Source organism: Rhinatrema bivittatum, unplaced genomic scaffold (genome assembly GCF_901001135.1).
Source record: "Rhinatrema bivittatum unplaced genomic scaffold, aRhiBiv1.1, whole genome shotgun sequence".
NCBI classification, from domain to species: domain Eukaryota; kingdom Metazoa; phylum Chordata; class Amphibia; order Gymnophiona; family Rhinatrematidae; genus Rhinatrema; species Rhinatrema bivittatum.
Window position 1 is genome coordinate 172804 of NW_021820270.1, and position 19805 is coordinate 192608.

The 19805-nt window shown below is 46.8% G+C and overlaps 1 long non-coding RNA gene across 1 annotated transcript in view; it reads right to left on the reverse strand.

Moving 5' to 3' along the window:
• The window catches only part of LOC115081323, a 109033-nt gene that overhangs the window by 15508 nt on the left and 73720 nt on the right, over positions 1-19805 (reverse strand). The gene's annotated exons all lie outside the window — the stretch shown is intronic.

Consider the following 19805-nt stretch of genomic DNA (forward strand, 5'->3'; position numbering starts at 1 on the left):
TCAATCAAGCTGGCGACACCCAATACAATCAAGAATTTCTGTATCCTTCTGCCACACTTTCTTGGTCTGGATTGCATCCTTTGGTACTTGATGATCTGTCTGCATTTGTGCAGAACAGTCACTTAGTATTGACGCTTCAAGTAGCAATGCTGTTCTTGGGGGATTAGCACATTTTGTCTGCCAAAAAACGGTGAAGAACTGCATCCTAAAATGTGCCTTTAAAGAATCGAGCAATATGTCAGAAACTCACTTCATGATGATGCAGCCCAGCAGCGAGACACATTAGCTGTTCTGCTAAGCTATGGCTTGCGTTCATCCACTGAAAGAGGGTAGCCCCCCGGGAAGCAGCGGGAGATCAGTCTGAAGCTTAGTCTTGAGAGGGCTTCTTTTCGTGTCCTTGGCCTTATCCTGCCATGGACTTTTTGTTTTGTTCTTGTTGGGCTCTACTGCCCTCCCCCAGTGTGGATTTAATCTGTGGCGTGAGAATGCCTCAAAGTCTACCAAGTCTCACTCACCTGGAGAAGGTTTGGGGAGGATTCTTATTGTCCCCAGGGACACATTTATCACATTTCCCTGAAAAGCAAGGATGTGTAAGAGAAGCTACTAATCAATTGCTGAATTTCTTAGGGGAACAGGGTCTGAGGGTATCCAAGGCTAAGCTACAGTATGTGGAAAGAGAAGTAAAGTATTTAGGACATTTAATCAGTGAAGGAAAGAGGAGAATAATCCCTGAACGGAAACAGGGAATAATAGAACAGCCAGTACCAAAGACAAAGAGAAGATGGAGAAAATTCCTAGAACTAATAGGATACTCTAGGAGGTTGTGGATAGATTCATATGCCCAAAAAACCAAGCCCCTTTATGGTAAATTAATAGGAAAGGGAACTAGGAAGAAGAGCAGATACTAGAAAACCTAAAGAAAGATTTAATCTCTGCCCCACTTTTAGCCTTGCCCTCCTTAGACAAACCTTTCCATTTGTCTGTAACAGTAGATGATGGAGGTTCTTACACAGACATGGGGAGGAGGGAGAGACAGATAAAACACAGGATTGTCTGGATAGAATTGAATATCAGACTAAAGTCAGAATGGACCTGGCTGATGGACCCTTACATAAGGGAAGGAGGTTGTTTGTAGATGGGTCATCCAGGTGCCTTCAAGGGAAACGGCATAGTGGGTATGCCATGGGGGATGGAGTAGTAGAATCAGGCAGACTGCTGCCTAGTGCTTCATCAGCACATTTTACTTTCAGAAATTAGAGCCTACGCAAAGGTAGGCGTTAATTTCTTTCGGCACCGGGAAAGTGTGCACCCTCTGACTTAATATCATGGCGATATTAAGTTGGAGGTCCCAAAAGTTAAAATAATCAAAAATTTTAAATGGGCCTGCGGCTCGCGGGTTGAAAACCGGACGCTCAATTTTGCCGGCGTCCGGTTTCCGAACCCTTGGCTGTCAGCGGGTTTGAGAACCAACGCCGGCAAAATTGAGCGTCGGCTGTCAAACCCGCTGACAGCCGCCGCTCCTGACAAAAAAGAGGCGCTAGGGACGCGCTAGTGTCCCTAGCGCCTCTTTTTACCGCAGGCCCTAATCTGAATAATTTTATTTACTGAATCACGCGCACAGGAGAGTGGCCTGTGTGCGCGATTTTTACTGTATCGGCCCGTTTGTAAGGGGGTCCCATATGAGTGGAATGCGTGAGAATTAGGGTTTGAATGTATTGAATGAGGTGAATGAAGTATGTATATTCTTTGAAAAATATATGTACATTTATGTTATGATATATGTTTAAGATGTTTTAATGAAGTATTCATTAATGTATATTGTATAATTAAGTCTGACATTTTGTATCATTTTGATAACGTTATGGTAGTGATTCCTTCAGTGTTCGTGTAATTGGATTTTGGAATCCATTATGTATTCCTTCTTGTAGTACAGGACTCCAGGAAAGCCACTTCGCATGTAAGAACCTAATTGAACCTTCAGTTTTCACAATTCAGAGTTCTGCAGACCTTATTTGTCTTCTGATGTTGGGCATCTCTAATGATATTGATATTGTTATTATTTTTTATAATAATATTATTGGGATGTTATTAGGATTTTTGTTATTGTTTGGCAATGTTGCAGTCTGAACTTGTTGGTGATCGTCCTATGTGGCGATGTCCATGCAGGTAATATTTATTTATTTTCACATCCACAACTCGCCCCTCCCCCATAGTCCAAGGGTGGGAATACATAACATAAAATACATTTCCAAAAAACAACATAATAACAAATACTCGACATAAAATCTCTCAAACTAATCACCCCAGCTCTCCATCCAGGTAACAAGGAAATCAACATGCAACCAGACAGCACGCTTCACCACCAGATATTGTACACAAATCATAGCCCATTCCCAGCCTTATTAAAAATAACAATCTGTTCCTCTGCTTCGCACTGCTGTCTAATTTTCTGTTAGGTGATTCTTACTGCGTGATGCAATGAGTATTTTCTTTTTATTATTGCATTTTTTATTTGATTGTATGTCTGTCATCTGGATGCGCTTGTGTTTAGCTTGCACTTTGCCGTGAGTAGCACTGTTAAAGGTGAATAAGAAATGCAAATAAATCTCATGACAAACAATGACACAGACCAGAAATATCAAACAATGGCACGGACCAGAAATATGCACAGATCTGCCAGACTCTGGGTTCCTGCGGCACTGAAAGCAGTGGTTACCTTGGAGTTCTTAACTCACTTGAGCGAGAGGATTGACAACGAGACAGAAGGATGGTACCAGAAATCATGGTCTGGCTACTTAATCACAGAGGACCATAGAGGTTTCATTTCACTGAGATCCAGAGACCTGGAACTCACCGCTGACACTGTCCACCTGCCTAACCAGTAAAACCCAAACCACTAACAGGGCTGCTCCAAAGCGCTGAGCCCCCTATCTCTGGCATGAAGGGGACTGAGAGCAGCCAAAGCGAAGCGAACAGATCTGGGCGGCTGGTGCCAGAGAGAAGGAGCAGCTGCTGCTTCACACAGAGAGCACAGTTTTCCCTCTCTCTCTCTGGCTTCATTTTGGGTTATTTGCCTGAGGTAATAGCTCTGATGTGGCAGATTATATGCTCCTCGTGCCTGTCAATCTGACATTGCACAAAAGAGACCAAAATCTCACTGGGACATTTTTTTTGGGCTCGGCCCTGTTGCTTATGTAGGGGGTAGAGAGGGGTAGCCTAGTGATTACAGGATTGGCCAGGGAGGGACCCGAGTTCAAATCTTGCTCCTTCCATTGATACTGAGCTTGCCTTGGGTCCCCACTTAGCTTGTAAGCTTTTCAGGTCAGGACTTGCTCTACCCGCATTATAATGTGTTTGAGACAGAAAATGCACCGGAGAAACCCTCGGAACACCTTAACGGTCCGGTCCCAGCTGCCTGCTCCCGGCCCATCTTAAGGCAAGGCATTCTGGGTACAGGGCAGCCCCCCCCCCCCCGAGGAAGAATATAGAGCTTAGGCTCAGGTGGAAAGCAGGCAGAAGCCCTGGGTGAAGAGCGCAAGGCAGCTCCTGCAAAGACAGCTGCCCTGCTGCTGGGTATCTGAGAAGCACTGCTGAGGTAAGCAGCTTCCGCTATTCATTTGGCTAAATGGTAAAGTTTGTGTAAAAGACAGCTGGAATGCAGACTGAAATGTGTACTCCAACCAGCCGCAGACCGCGCGAGCTGTGTCACAGAACACGGGCTCTTGTTTTCCCTGCCCTGGGAGAAGAGCACAAGGCAGCTCCTGCGAAGATAGCTGACCTGCTGCTGGGTATCTGAGAAGCACTGCTGAGGTAAGCAGCTTCTGCTATTCATTTGGCTAAATGGTAAAGTTTGTGTAAAGACAGCTGGAATGCAGACTGAAATGTGTACTCCAACCAGCCACAGACCGCGCGAGCCGTGTCACAGAACACGTATAAACACCAGCATAAGCATGCCACGTTCCTGTTTGCCATTCAGGGCTCTTGTTTTCCCTCCGGCTGATGTCCCCCTCTTAATAAATATAAGCTTTCCACAAGCCCGATGCCACATCTCTGTAGCCAATGGGATGCGAGACACGAGAGCAGCGGGAAAGAAGGCCGACCGCAACCTTTTCCACAACCAAAAACGTTTGGCAAATCCTACTTTGGGTTTTACAGCACACACAGAGCCTGCGATTTTCCAGCAGCCCGCGTAACACAGCAAACACGCAGGCACGTTGCACCAGTCTTCAAAGCAGACCCACGCTCATACCTTGAAAGTTATCCCGGCAGATCCGCACCCGCTGAAACGTCCGCAGAAACTCTCTCTTTAAAGTCCCAAAATATTGAACCCTTCCCAGACTCTGTCCCCAGGAAAGCCTCTGCTCCTTGCAGGTGAATTCGCGAGCAGACGTAACACGCACACGTGGGTTTACTCCCGCACCGGGCAGACAACTCCATAAAAGGTCATCTCTGCACCTAAAACGTTGCTTAACCCATGGAGGTCCTTTGTGAAAATTAACCCTCATGGAGTGCCCTGAACATCAAACTCTACAAAACGCTAGTGCAGAAAGGCACACAGGACCCATCCAGTAGGCCCATTTCCCTTTCCTTTTGCACTACGCGAAGCCTTCTTTAACCTCGTTCCACCGCAGCGAAGAAGCAGTCTTGCAGGCTACGCTCCCAAGGTAGACCTGCCCGCGTTGCGCATTCTAGATGCATCGCGCTACATTTATTTTATTTATTTATTTATTTTATTTATCGAGTTTTATATACCGACATTCGGTTTCGCCATCATAACGGTTTACAAAAAATACAAAGGTTACAAGGTTAAGGAGGATAACGAGGGTTTCAAAAAGGTTCAAAATCTTGTTAACATGGGGATATCACATAGAAGTTAGTTGTTGTTCAGTTTTTTACGTTTCAATTCTTTGCTATAATACATCGTTGTGTTGACTTTCATTTTTCTTCAGGTTAGATTGGAGGGGGTTGGCGTTGTGTTGTTCATTGGGTGATTTGGTATGCTTTGGTGAACATTTAATCAGTCGAAAGGCAATTCGCAGCTTCATGATCTCTTTTGTCCCTGCTCCACTGGTCACTAATAATCATGAACTAACTTTGGGGAGTTACGGGCTCACCATGGCCAGAAATCGGGAGGCACTCTCTTTCACTGTTTCTGCTTTATTTCATCTACTCCCTTGAGGGAGTATAGAGGAAACTCGCCCAGTACAGGACTGGCCATAGCTATCCTGCCCGGTCCTTCTTAAGAACCAGCTTAGCAAGGAATTATGGTCCCAGGGGATGAGAAAAGTCAGGGCCCAGGAGAAGACAGGAAGCCATCATACAGGCATACCACGTATGTTTGCTAAGGTAAGCAGCCTTTTGTTCTGTATTTTTCTGTTTATAAATAAATAGTCACTATGAAAAACGATGCAAACGTACGTAACCCCCCACTTCTCAGCCCCAGAGAGCACTGGATCCAGTCTACGAGGGTGGGATAAGTCTCTCCGGGGTCCGTGGAATGGTGCAGGAAATCCCGCAAGGCCAAACTGGGTGGAGGTTACCTTCCAAAAATGAAACACGGTCCAAACAGAGCTTGGTGCTCCAAACAGAAGAGAGGTTACTTTGAAAAACTAACCACTTCAGCAGATACAAAGCAAGTACAGTCCACAGCAAAAGAGTAGAAATTCCAGTCACAAAAACTACAAATATTCCTCCAACTTATTTCCCAAAAATCCAGATCTTATACTTTGTAAGAATCTTCCCCAGGCTTTCTGTTGTTCATAGAAAGATGAAAGAATCTTTCTTGCTATTGCTCACAGTATTCATACTCACAACTGACCCGAAGAATCCTCCCCTTGCCTCTGGTAACATACTAAATGACAGCAGATAAAGAACGAAATGGGACTTCCAGTCTGACCAGCAAATCCTTTTAGGGTAGTAACTGCCACCCTCCACGCAGGTTACCCTCAAGCTTTCTGTTATAGGTAGTAACTGCCACTCCATGCAGGTTACCCTCAAGCTTTCTGTTATAGGTAGTAACTGCCACTCCACGCAGGTTCCCCCCAAGCTTTCTGGTGTAGGTAGTAACTGCCACTCCGCGCAGGTTACCCTCAAGCTTTCTGTTATAAGTAGTAACTGCCACTCCACGCAGATTACCCCCAAGCTTTCTGTTATAGGTAGTAACTACCACTCCACGCAGGTTACCCCCAGGCTTTCTGTTATAGGTAGTAACTGCCATTCCCATGCAGGTTACTCCCAAGCTTCTGTTATAGGTAGTAACTGCCACTCCACGCAGGTAACCCCAAGCTTTCTGTTAAAGGTATAAAACTCCCACTCTGTGGATGTTCCCCCCTGCAGAAATGTACATTTTAGGTGTAACAGAGGTTATTTCATTACCTCATTTCCATTCTCTAGTCAGTAGGGATTCTCTGGGTTTGTCCTCACACCCTTTTGAATTCCATTAACATTTCTTGTCTTCACTACCTCTTCCTTTCCAAAGGCCCTCCAAATGACTGAAAAGGCAGGCCAGGAGTCCTTTTCTTATAGTTCCTTTCTCTCATCTCTTTTACTTCACACAGCTCAGCTTTATGTCAGATCAGACCAACACCAAACTCTGCCAAAACTCCCCTGCTATACCTCATGGGAGTCATATTTTATACTCCCCTATTTCTCCCATCCCATCTGAGGGAAGATCTACCCACTCACGCTAGTAAATGATGTAGATTATTATTATTTATTAGATTTAATATATCGACTTGTAAAGAAGATGTCCAAATGATGTACAGTCAAAACAAACATAAAATCATATCAAAGTCTAACAACAAGGCATACAATAAAACAAACTGTATACATAAGGCCAAGTAAGAAATTAGCAGTCAAAGGCTGGCTGAATAGCTATGTTTTTACGGACTTCCAATTTCATATATCTGATTCCACACAGATGTCCAGAGGGCTGGGGCTGATAACTAAACAATGACTCTCTTGTGCCCTAAGCCTGATAAGGCTTTTTTTTGTGAAGAGTGCAGAGTGCGAGAAGGAGCATAGGGAATCAGAAGTTCAGAAAAATGAAGAGGGAAGCCAAAATGAAGAGCAGGAAGCGTTAAGCATAAGATTTAGAACCTGATTCCACGGGTTATGGGTAGACAATGAAGAGTTTGTAGAACAGGAGTCATGTGATCGAATTTCTTGAGACCAATATGACTTTGGCGGCTGTGTTTGCAATAATTGAACTCCCTTTGAACCTCTCGAGCAAGAAAATTCCCAAAGTTAACAGCACAGACTTCATGACACTTTCTGAACCCTTAGTGAACCCTCCAGTGCTGAAAGGTCCCTCTCCAAGTCAGCAAATCTACCCACCCTTTGAAGTCCTGGTGAACCCTCCAGGCTGGAAGGTCTGCATGTTAAAACATGGCCTCACTCTAGTATACTCTAGTGGCCAAGCAGGGGCTACACATGGTACTGCATGAACGTTTAAGATCTATTTACCCTTTTAGGGCTAGATTTATCCATTTGAGGCCAGAAAGGAGACTGAATTGTAAAGTATTTGGGCAGCCCAGCAAATAGCCCAGCAAAAAGTTATTTCAATTAAAAGCTGGAGCAGAGCCTGGATGGAAGGCCTAACGGGTAAAATAGGCATTTACGGAATAATATTTAACATCGTGCATAAGTTAGCCAGCAAATATGTACATAAATTTACACTGATTTTCAAAGCATAATCCTCTTTGAAATTATTCTGACAAAACTATCTGCATACAATTACACCTGATATTATTGCTGAGAGAATCTTACATGCATACTTTTTAAAATAAAAAATCACGTGTAAGTCACAACCCTGCCCAATCTCTGTACCCCTGGAATACCTCTTCTCTGTGCACATAACAGTATGCAAATACAGTATATTTTGGTCACACAATTTTCTTTTTTTTTTTCCTCTCTCTCTATTTAGGGATGTAGCAAAACAGGATATCACATAGGAAACATAACAGTAATATCATGAATCTCAATGATAGAAACCAAGAATATAATGAAATAACATATCTTAAATAATATACAGAATAGAGTAGAAAAAGGCGGGGAAATCAAAACCCCAACAAATGCCTGACCAATCACCATACCTGTCTGAAACACTTATTCACCCCAGCTCCTTAGGAATCAATGAAGAAAACACCTGCCATAATACACAGAGAAAAAATTAAGAGGATGAGCTATAGTTACATGGACTTCTGAAGACATAAAGGAGATATTGTACTGCTATTGTTTTACACACAAACCCTATATTTAAGTCAAAAGGGTTTACAAAGAGAGCAGATCAAAAACTGGCCGAAGGAGGGAAACTATTATTAGCCATAGAAGTGTTAGCAATAGTAGAATTTCCCACAGCAGTACGGGTAGGAAAACTATAAATATCTGTACTAGTAAGACAGGAGCAATAAAAAAATGATGCTAGATAAAGCGAATATATCAGGCTGAGATTCCTGCCTCAGAAATAACCAGGAAAAACCACATCTTGCAAGCAGGCAGGCACCAAACAGATGCATATGTTTATGATACTCCCGCGCTGACTCTGATTTTTCTCCTTTTTTGTACAAAAATATGCTATGAATGCTGCAGGTTACCCGAGGCAGTAGGGTATTTAACAATAGGACCAGCGCATGGATGTGTAGTATAGCATAGAGAAGAACAATCATCCTTTCTCTCAGGCTCTGGTCAGTCAGCTACCAGAATGAGAGAAGAGCAGATTACACCATGAAATGACAGGCAACCCAGCAAAGAGCAAATCCCGCCAGACAGGATGAGTGGGGCCCCCCGAGTCTGAACAGCTGAAACTGCTAGCGCACAAACCTGCTACGCTCAGCGCCAGGCAGGAAACCAGCTGAGCACGTAACCTATGGCCTTATATTTGCCTACTGTTTGCACCTGGAGGGGTACAACTGCAGCCGCCACACACCCGGTCCAGTGCAGTCCGTTGGGTCAGATGGCAGAAACTAAAGCGGATGAGCCACTGAGGCCATCCTGATCGTGAACCTCCGATTCTGAGGGGTCAGCTGATGGGGTAGACATTCCTTATCTTTGCATAGGAGGGCAAAGGCAGACAACGTCATTCTGGCGGTCAAGTTACCCTGCAGTATCTAGTGTTATAGGGACCTACATAATAAAGTTTAGTTATCTCCAGAGCTCTTGGGTCTGTCATTTAAATTTCCACCACGCTTCCCGTATAAAGCTGCAGAAAGCAAGAGATACAGATTTAAGATCTCTCACTGGAGAATCAAGGCAAAGAAGTGCCGGAAAGATGAGGTCTTAAAACAACTGATTGCTGATGCAGAAAGAGGGAGAGGAGCACCAGAAGAGAAGTGCCTGAACAAGCCTGAGCAATTGAGGGAGTTACCGGATGAGATATCAGTGAATGGTAATGATGCAACTCAGGAGACGACAGCAATGCAAGACAAGCCAGGACACAGAGGGAATAGAAAAGCCGGAGAGAGACCGGGAGCTGGCGGTTGAGCTCTCGGCCTATGCAGAAATGGAAACCGCACGCTGGGGTCCAGGAGGAAAGATTTTCCCCAAGTTAAACCTGACCCCCAGAGCACAAAGCATGATTTATTTATTTAAATGCTTTTACATCCCGCCTATTCAACATGAGACATTCTAGGGTAGGTTACAGAATTAAAATCATAAAACATCATATCCTCCTAACAAAAAAAAACAAACCAAACCATGCACAGGCAATAAGACAAGTAAGATAAACAAGGTCATATCCTGCTTAAAGGCACCTATTGATATCACAGAAATAAGTTGGATACATTATTGTACAGCAAAATTCATCACTGAGAAGGTCCTACCAACAAGGATAGAAGGGAGAAAAATAACTCCTCCTTGGAAAAAAAAAAAATGAAATCACTGCGTCAAGTACCTCAAAGGATCGGGGACACCAAGAAATAATGAGAAGAATCCAAAACCTCCAGCTGAACTTGCCGCCCTTACGTTTATATGCTCCGATAACAAACCGGAAACAACCTCAGAAGCCCAGGTAGCTGGTGGAGATGTGAGGAAAAGCAGAAACGAGAGACATAAGCAGGGGCGGACTGGCCCCAGTGCGCCGCTCACCTTGGTCGTGCGAGGACACCTCTCATTGGTTGCTTGCTGTGTTGTGTCCCCACGGTCTGGGGAATACAGCGTGAAGGGCCTAAAGAGGTTTCCAGAAGAACCTAGCAATACAGGCAACCAAAGGAAGAAGAGAGACCCGGACCACTGCCAGAGCAAAAGAAGAGAGACCTGACTATGGGCAGAAATATAAAGAAAAAAAAGAGAGAGGCACCCGGCTGCAGCCGAAACCGAAAGATTCACTGAGGGCTGCTGCAGAGCGTAGGCCGGCGGGGCTGAAATGAAAGGAGAGACTCCCTGGGGCCACCAATGGGGCCACAGTAAATCAAGAGAGACCCAGCTGCAGGCCGGTGGGGTTGAAGAATGAGCAAAGGCATAAAAGTGTGAGAGAGATTGGGAGTCTGTGGAGTACGGAAAAGAGAGAGAGACTGTGTGCCTGTGAGAAAGAGAGATCGGGAGCCTGCTTGTGTGTGTGTGTGTGTGTGTGTGCCTGTGAGAAAGAGACTGGGAGCCTGCTTGTGTGTGTGTGTGTGGGTGCCTGTGAGAAAGAGAGATCGGAGCCTGCTTGAGTGTGTATGTGTGGTGGGTGCCTGTGAGAAAGAGAGACTGGGAGCCTTGCTTGTGTGTGTGTGTGTGGGTGCCTGTGAGAAAGAGACTGGAGCCTGCTTGTGTGTGTTGTGGGTGCCTGTGAGAAAGAGACTGGGAGCCTGCTTGTGTGTGTGTGGGTGCCTGTGGAGAAAGAGACTGGGAGCCTGCTTGTGTGTGTGTGGGTGCCTGTGAGAAGAGACTGGGAGCCTGCTTGTGTGTGTGTGGGTGCCTGTGAGAAAGAGACCTGGGAGCCTGCTTGTGTGTGTGTGGGTGCCTGTGAGAAAGAGAGACTGGGAGCCTGCTTGTGTGTGTGTGTGTGTGTGGGTGCCTGTGAGAAAGAGAGACTGGGAGCTTGCTTGTGTGTGTGTGTGTGTGTGCCTGTGAGAAAGAGAGACTGGGAGCCTGCTTGTGTGTGGGTGGGTGCCTGTGAGAAAGAGAGACTGAGAACCTGCTTGTGTGTGTGGGGGTGCCTGTGAGAAAGAGACTGGGAGCCTGCTTGTGTTTGTGTGGGTGCCTGTGAGAAGAGAGATCGGGAGCCTGGCTTGTGTGTGTTTGTGTGTTGCCTGTGAGAAAGAGAGACTGGAGCCTGTTTGTGTGTGTGTGGGTGCCTGTGAGAAAGAGACTGGGAGCCTGCTTGTGTGTGTGTGGGTGCCTGTGAGAAAGAGAGACTGGAGCCTGCTTGTGTGTGCGTGGAGTGCCTGTGAGAAAGAGAACTGGGAGCCTGCTTGTGTTTGTGTGGGTGCTGTGAGAAAGAGAGATCGGAGCCTGCTTGTGTGTGTGTGTGTGCTGTGAGAAAGAGAGATCGGGAGCCTGCTTGTGTGTGTGTGTGTGTGCCTGTGAGAAAGAGAGACTGGGAGCCTGCTTGTGTGTGTGTGGGTGCCTGTGAGAAAGAGACTGGGAGCCTGCTTGTGTGTGTGTGTGTGGTGTGTGGGTGCCTGTGAGAAAGAGAGACTGGGAGCCTGCTTGCTTGTTGTGTGGGGGGAGCCCTTGAGACAGAGAGACTGGGAGCCTGCTTTGTGTGTGTGGGTTGCCTGTGAGAAAGAGAGACTGAGAAACTGCTGTGTGTTGTGGGGGTGCCTGTGAGAAAGAGACTGGGAGCCTGCTTGTGTTTGTGTGGGTGCCTGTGAGAAGAGAAGAGATCGGGAGCCTGCTTTTGTGTGTGTGTGTGTGTGTGTGTGTGTGTGTGTGCCTGTGAGAAAGAGAGACTGGGAGCCTGCTTGTGTGTGTGTGGGTGCCTGTGAGAAAGAGACTGGGAGCCTGCTTGTGTGTGTGTGTGTGTGGGTGCCTGTGAGAAAGAGACTGGGAGCCTGCTTGTGTGTGTGTGTGTGTGTGTGGGTGCCTGTGAGAAAGAGAGACTGGGAGCCTGCTTGTGTGTGTGTGGGGGGGGAGCCTTGAGAAAGAGAGACTGGGAGCCTGCTTGTGTGTGTGTGTGTGTGGGTGCCTGTGAGAAAGAGACTGGGAGCCTGCTTGTGTGTGTGTGTGTGTGGGTGCCTGTGAGAAAGAGAGACTGGGAGCCTGCTTGTGTGTGTGTGGGGGGGAGCCTTGAGAAAGAGAGACTGGGAGCCTGCTTGTGTGTGTGTGGGTTTCCTGTGAGAAAGAGAGACTGGGAGCCTGCTTGTGTGTGTGTGGGTGCGAGCCTGTGAGAAAGAGAGACTGGGAGCCTGCTTGTGTGTGTGTGGGTGGCGGTGAGAAAGAGAGATTGGGAGCCTGCTTGTGTGTGTGTGGGTGCCTGTGAGAAAGAGAGACTGGGAGCCTGCTTGTGTGTGTGTGTGTGGGTGCCGGTGAGAAAGAGAGATCGGGAGCTTGCTTGTGTGTGTGTGGGTGCCGGTGAGAAAGAGAGACTGGGAGCCTGCTTGCATGCATGAGAGACAGATTGGGAGTCTGCGTATGTATGTGTGAGAGGGAGAAAGGAGAAAGTTTGTGTACCCTCTTATCTTCTACTAATAATCCAGAACAATCTTAGGATGAGTGGAAATCAAATATTCCCATGTATGGAGAGCAGGAAATTTTGTTTTTTAACCTTGCTATTTTTTAATTATTGGGTGTTATTTGATGTGTCTCCCAAACACCTCCAATATTTGAAATAGTAGATTAAAAAAAAAAGTATGAGTTTTCAATTATTGGATAATCTATTTAGCAGCTGTTTTGAAATATTTGGGGTGTTTTTTAGTATGGCTTTACTCATGTTTTATATTGGCTTTATTGTTTGATGTTTTATAAGGAATGGTAATATTTCTATTTTTCAAATACAGTGTCTGGCTTGTTGCAGTTTCCAGTACAGATTTTGTCTGCATGGTTTGTTTGTTTTTTGTTATACTTTGTGTGGTCTCTTTATTCTGTTTTGTTGAGGGTCTGTCTGTATTCTGCCTGTGCCAGACCAAAATGAGGTATTTGGTTAGGATATAGTTTCTGTGAAGGATCTATAGCAGCTTTGCTTGTTCTGTTTCTAATAGTAAGTGTATTGACGTTTAGAGCCTGGTTTCATAGGTAGGTTGTTACTGTTTGAGTGCTGGCAGTCAGTGCTGTTTGATTTGGGGATTTACTGTATTGCAAGTGCAGGTTAGTTTACTCCTGGGCTTTCTTAAGGCCAAGCCTACACCCAACAGGCCTAATGCTATATGAGCTCTGAGCGTCTTCCTTTGTGCAGGGTTTTGTGATTGGCATCACAGCGGTGCCTGTAAATATGCTGTGCATGCTGTGATATTTTCATGTCAGAAGGCTGTACTTTGAATGTCCATTTTCACAATGCACCATTTTTATTTGTGTGTGTGTGTGTGTGTGTGTATAATGTGTGTGTGTGTGTGTGTGTGTGTGAGAGTGTGTGTGTGTGTGTGTGTGTCTGTGTGTGTGTATATGAGTGTGAGTGTATGTGTGTGTGTGTGTCTGTGTGTGAGTCTGTGTGTGTGTCTGTGTGTGTGTGTAGGGTAGGCCTGGGAATGCACGGCTGTAAGGTTTCCCTAGGGTGCCTAATACCCATACATGGGAACTTTTTGAATTGTGGTCACCCTGAGATTGCTGTTGATTAGTAGAAGGTGGTGATGGTGGGGATGGGGGGAGATGGAATAAAATGCATCAGCTTTCTCTCTTCCACTGCCTCCGCCACCCATCTAATCCACTCTTTCTCCTCCCCACCCCCCCCACCATCACCTGCCTTGCCCCAGCGCTCTCTTTGCTCCCTCCCCCTAAGTCTCAGCTCCATGATCTTACGCATCCCTCACTCTGCCCTTAGCCGAGTGACTCCCAAGTCCTGGAATCCCGGCTGCAGGCTGAGTTTTCTGTGTGTGTGCGTTGCAGCCAGGGCCAGTGCGTCCCATTAGGTGAACTAGGCGGCAGTGAGGAGTAGAGACTCAGCGGGCCGTGAGCGGCGCCCATCCTGCTCGCAGCTGAGAAAAGCACACACGCACACACACACACAGACACACACACACACACTCACTCACACTCACATACAGACTCACACACCTACAGACACACACACACATGCACACACATACACACACACACATGCACACACACACACTCACTCATGCACACACATACACTCACAGACACACACACCTACAGACACACACACACATGCACACACAGACACACACACACACACACTCACATACACACACTCACACTCACATACACACACACTCACACACACACACACACACACACACTCACACACACATACAGACACACACACACACATGCACACACATACACACACTCACACTCACATACACACACACACACTCGGTGGGGCACTAGTGGCGTCTCAGCGAATGAGGTCGGGGCCGGGACCGGGGGGGTGGGGGAGGGGGAGGAGAGTGGGCGCAAGGCAGAAGGTTCGCCTCGGGTGCCTAATACCCTTGCTCTCCCATCCTACCTTCCCTCCCCCCACCAACTCCCTCCTGCCCCTTCTCCTACACTCCTTAGCATTGCTAAGCTGCTACCAGACATACGCAGCGCTGTATAAATACACATAAGAGACCGTTCCTGCCTTGCGGAGCTTACAAGAGGAACAGGACAACTAAGAGAATTGTGGAAAGTGGTTAAACCAACAGTAATACGCCAGGAGAGCCAGGGAATAAGATTCAAAAGCTGCCTGAAAAGGTGGTTTTGTTTTAGATTGGATTTGAATACGGTCATGCAAGGAGCATGGCGCGTCGACTCAGGAAGTCTACTCCAAGTGTATGCCGCGGCGAGGTGGAAAGCATGGTCAAGGGATGGACGAGAAGGGCATGGAAAAGAGTGACCAGCCCATGAGCAGATGGCCAAAGGAATGAAAGCACTTATAGGTGAGTAAGCGGAGCCTGAACTGTATGCGGAGGCGGAGAGGAAGTCAGTGACGTGACTTGAAAAGTGTGTGGTGGGGGGGGGTTACATGGGTGTAGCGACATTAACGGAAGATAAGTCACGCAGCTGAATTTTAAGTGGATTGTAGTGGAGAGAGAGATGGTTCGTTGGGAGATCCGCGAGGAGCAGGTTGCAGTAGTTTAAGCGGGAGGTGAGGAGTGTGTAGACAAGGGTTGTAATGCTGTGCTCAGAAAGGAAGGGACTGATTTTGGCACTGTTCTAGAGAAAGAAGCAGTATGTTATAGCAGTGTTTTGGATATACGTAGAGAATTGAGAGAGAGGAGTCAAGGCTGAGAGGTGACCCAAGGTTACAGGCTGAGGGGACTGGGAGAGTGACACTGTATCCCTATCCCGCTGGAGGTATAAAGATTATTTGTGAGATTCCTGAAGGCGTTATTGTTATATACAGTGTATAAGTGTAAAGCAATTAAGTCCCCCATTTTTTGTCGCTTTGCTAAGAAATATATCCCACAGTTTAAGGGGTTCAGGGAATCGAACTGGACAGACTACCAGTCAATCAGAAATATTCAAGCTGTTCTCCATTTAACTCAAGTCTCCCTATTTGCCCAATTTGAATCTTTTAGATCTCGTTTGAATCTGAAGAAAACATAGATCTGAATCGATCCAAGGTGATCGGCAAAAAGAAGTTGAGGGCCAGGGTGAGCTCAGGACCCAGGCCAGTATCCTGTTTCCCAGGTTGATAGGGGCTGGAGATGCCGTGGAGGACGTGCTCACTGCCAGCCCCAAAAGTTTGCCGCCTAAATGTTAGAGCCTGATCTCGTCCTAGAAGCTCCTGATTACTCGGAGTTCTGCTGCTATGGGATGGTCACAGGAGCTGTAAATCTTCCACTCATCTACAGATTGTAGGTGCAATGACATTTGTGGATCGTTAGTGTCTCTAGGACCGAAGGCTAAATCTGTAGCCCAAGAAGTGAATAAGAGTACTTGGTGAATTCGGTACCAGACAAAACAGGAATGGTGATAGTGAACCTCCTTGAAATTTTCCTCTTGATGTTAGGAATAACATGTTGTCCATCTTCATAATTCGGATGGCATGTAGTCTGCCATTATTTCATGATAACCTTGACATACTCCATCAATCCAAGGTTCACGCTGTACAATTTATCGCCCAAGAACAGAAGATGATATTGGAATCTTTTTTTTTATAGTGGTTGCATGCTTTAGTGAGGTTTTGACTATTTATACAGCTGGTCATAATGGTTCTGTTCAGCATCCACTGATCTTTGGCTGAACGTGCTCCTTTCTTTCACCGTGATGTTGCTAGAGTCTATCTGGGTCTGTTGAAGGGGAACAGCTTGTAGGCTGGAGGTAGGCAGAATACTGGTTGATAGATTTGGGGATGCGCTCCCTGTTATTAGCCATTGTGCTGTTAGCTCTGGCTGTCTGATCAATTGGTTTTTGTAGTTTGCCAGATGTTAAATGTTTGAGGCCAACGTTGAGTCCTCCATCAACGGCTGGGGCTTTTCTGAGCTTGGCTTCCAGCTCTTCCGTTGATCCTTCAAGCATTGCATAGTTTGGATGCTTGCTTTTTCTCTGCTCTCCTGCATGCTGAGTGGCCATTCTGTGGGACGCTCGTATAAATCTCTTGCTGAGTGGCCATTCTGTGGGACGCTCGTATAAATCTCTCCAGAGCGGCTTGGCCAGCTTTGGTTGGTAGTTTTTTAACTGCACTCAGGTTCCTGTAAAATTACATTGGGTTCCATCCAGGGGTGGATTGCAGGCAGATGCCAGCCTGGGGGATTTTTTGTGAAACCAACCCACAGGGTATTTGTGACTCACTAATGTGCTCTCTGTGCAGTAGTTGCTTCAGTGTCTTCCAAAAGGACACAGAGCCTGTCCAAATCGAGACAAAAAAAAGAGTCTCCAACCTAAATTTCAGCTTTTTCATAAAACATGAAGTAGAGCACATCCCAGAAAAGGGGGTGAGCAAACTGAGCTGCAGCCCACACTTCTCTCCACAAGTCGGTTCAGCCCCTCACAAGTTTGGTTACATCTCTCATATATCCTGGGGTCCTGGTCAGCTTGTGACCCAGTTGCCCAGTAATGAGACAACCGCACTGCCAGCCAGTGGCTCAGACACACACACGAGCTCAGCTCAGCCACCGCTACGCAGGCCTCTCTCCTCCTGGCTCACCCCCTCCCTAGCTCGCCTCCACTTCTGCACATTCTCACTGACTGCGCGCTACAGTCTGCTGCTTTTACGATCCCCTAGGGTCGCCTCTGCCTGGAGAGCCGGGGGTCTAGAAATAATCCATACTACCTGCTTCCTACAGAGCTCAAGAAAAAGGAAATTAAGCCCTGGTCAAGGCTGTAGCAGAGGCTGGGGAGAGCCTGGCCCACAACAACAACAACAACAACAACACAGCTCCAGATGGAGGTCTGCTTTCCCGCCTGGAGCCGGTGCAGCCAGGGCTGGTGCAAGGGTGTTAGCATACCCCGGGAACTCGGGGAGTTTGCATCAATTGCCGGGAAAACACCAGAAATCTCAGGGCCTCTCTCTACGCAGCTCAGCCGCTCCCCTTCCTCAGTAAGCCTGCAGAGAACAGGAGACGTGGGGCCAGCCTGGACATGTGGGGAGAAACTGGAGTGGGGCTGCAAGCTACGTCACCTGTTTTCCACAGAGACTACAGGCAACTTGCAGCATCTGTACATAAAATCCATACACACAGACACAAGCGAAACACAAACAGGCTGAGACAGAAAGGCGCATTCAGCTGAACGCACCCTTCTGCCCGCACTTCAAAGCACATCTTCTGAGTGCAAGATTTACTGCCCATGCACCAAAGAGTTCTGCGCATCCCTAAACGGGAGGTACTGCTTAGCGCCCTCGTATGGAAATCCCATGCAAATGAGGGCAGTAGGCAGTGCTCCCCGATGCAGAGAGAGAGAGAGAGGGAGACTGCATCTGGCCAGCTCACCTTTCTTACGGGCCGATACAGAAAAAACCCGCGGGAGAGCAGGCGAGCGCCCGCTCTCCCGACGCGCGCCCAGGCCACTCCTGGGCGCGCGATTCAGTAAGAAAAAATATGCTAATGAGGGCCCGCAGTAAAAGGAGGCGCTAGGGACACTAGCGCGTCCCTAGCGCCTCTTTTTTGACAGGAGCGGTGGCTCTCAGCGGGTTTGACAGCCGACGCTCAATTTTGTCAGCGTCGGTTTTTGAGCCCGCTGAGAGCCACGGGTTCGGAAAACGGATGCCGGCAAAATTGAGTGTCCGTCTTCCGACCTGCGAGCCGCGGGCTGATTTTAATTTTTAATTTATTTTTTACTTTTGGGGCCTCCGACTTAATATCGCCATAATATTAAGTCGGAGGGTGCACAGAAAAGCAGTTTTTACTGCTTTTCTGTGCACTTTCCCAGTGCCCGGAGAAATTAGCGCCTACCTTTGGGTAGGCGCTAATTTCTTAGAGTAAAATGTGTGGCTTGGCTGCACATTTTGCTTTCTGTATCGCGCGGGAATAACTAATAGGGCCATCAACATGCATTTACATGTTGCGGGTGCTATTAAGTTGGGGGGGGGGGGGGTTGGCCACACGTTTTCCACGCGTTAGGGGGAAAATGCTTTAAAAATATCCGCAGATAAGTAGCAACATATCCAGGTAAGTCGTGCCAGCTGCTGCCACTTAAACGGATAAGTACTGACTTATCCAGCCATCTCACAGAGGGTAACAGCTGTGAACAGTTATCCGGCTAAGTAGCGGTCACCTGCACCAGATAGTCAGATAGATCAGTATTTATCAGGCTAAGTGGCAGCGGCTGCCGTCACTTATGTCTGTCAGAGTTAAAAACATGCATTGGACCTGTGCCCAATGCACATTTTACTCTTAGATGTATTTTTTTTTTAACTCCAGCTGCATTTGCATATCATTAGTTTACTCCATTGGGAGTTCAAAAAAAATCAATCTGGGCATTAAAAATGTGCCCTGAAAACCAGTTCACAGTTTCTTAATGGCCGGATTAGTGCATCGGCCTGTCAGACAGAAAACAGGAACCAGAAAAACTTCACAAGAGACAGAAACAAACATTTAAAATAGCTGAAAATCTCATCTAATGCAATACATGATTGCTGTTTTGACTACAGTCTGCTGAATGCAAAGGATGTCTGATACGAAAACAAAAGAACAACAGAAATTCTAGAGAAAACCACATGCCCCTAAATATGTTTTACAATATATTAAAAACCCCGGTATAACCTAATCTTCCGAGCAGTGCCGAGGAGAGGAAGAGACAATTACTGGAAAGCTACACATTTTACGAACTCTCAGGATCTCTGGAGTACGCGTCTAATCACTTTAGGAGCAGAATTCCATGAGAGCTTTTTTCAGGCCGCGTTTATTGTCTTGTCAATTTTAACCAGCTTTACTGTGCTAAGTACATTTCCTTCTTTGTCTTTCCTGCGTGCCTTGGCTAGCCCCGTAAACTCCGGAGAGCCAGGGGGGCTTCTCTTCCACGTGTCTGAACAGCGCTGCGTACGTCCAGCCGGGCCCACCCGAATTGTAAGCCGTCGCAATGGAAGAAGGCTGCGCTCGGTGCACCTCCTGGTCTTCTCCGCGGCTGTTTAGCCATGCAATCTCAACTCTTCCAGCCATCCTTCGCTTTCATCCACCAAGCATACGGTTTGTGTGGTCGAGCTAGAAATACTACTCAGCAGCTCGAAACTAAAGAAAGAAGATCATTTATGCATTGCTTGTAGCCCTGGGACTCGAATCACAGATACTTACTGGCTGGGAATTAATGTAGTAAACCAGGTCATTCCTGCTACAGCCATTTTG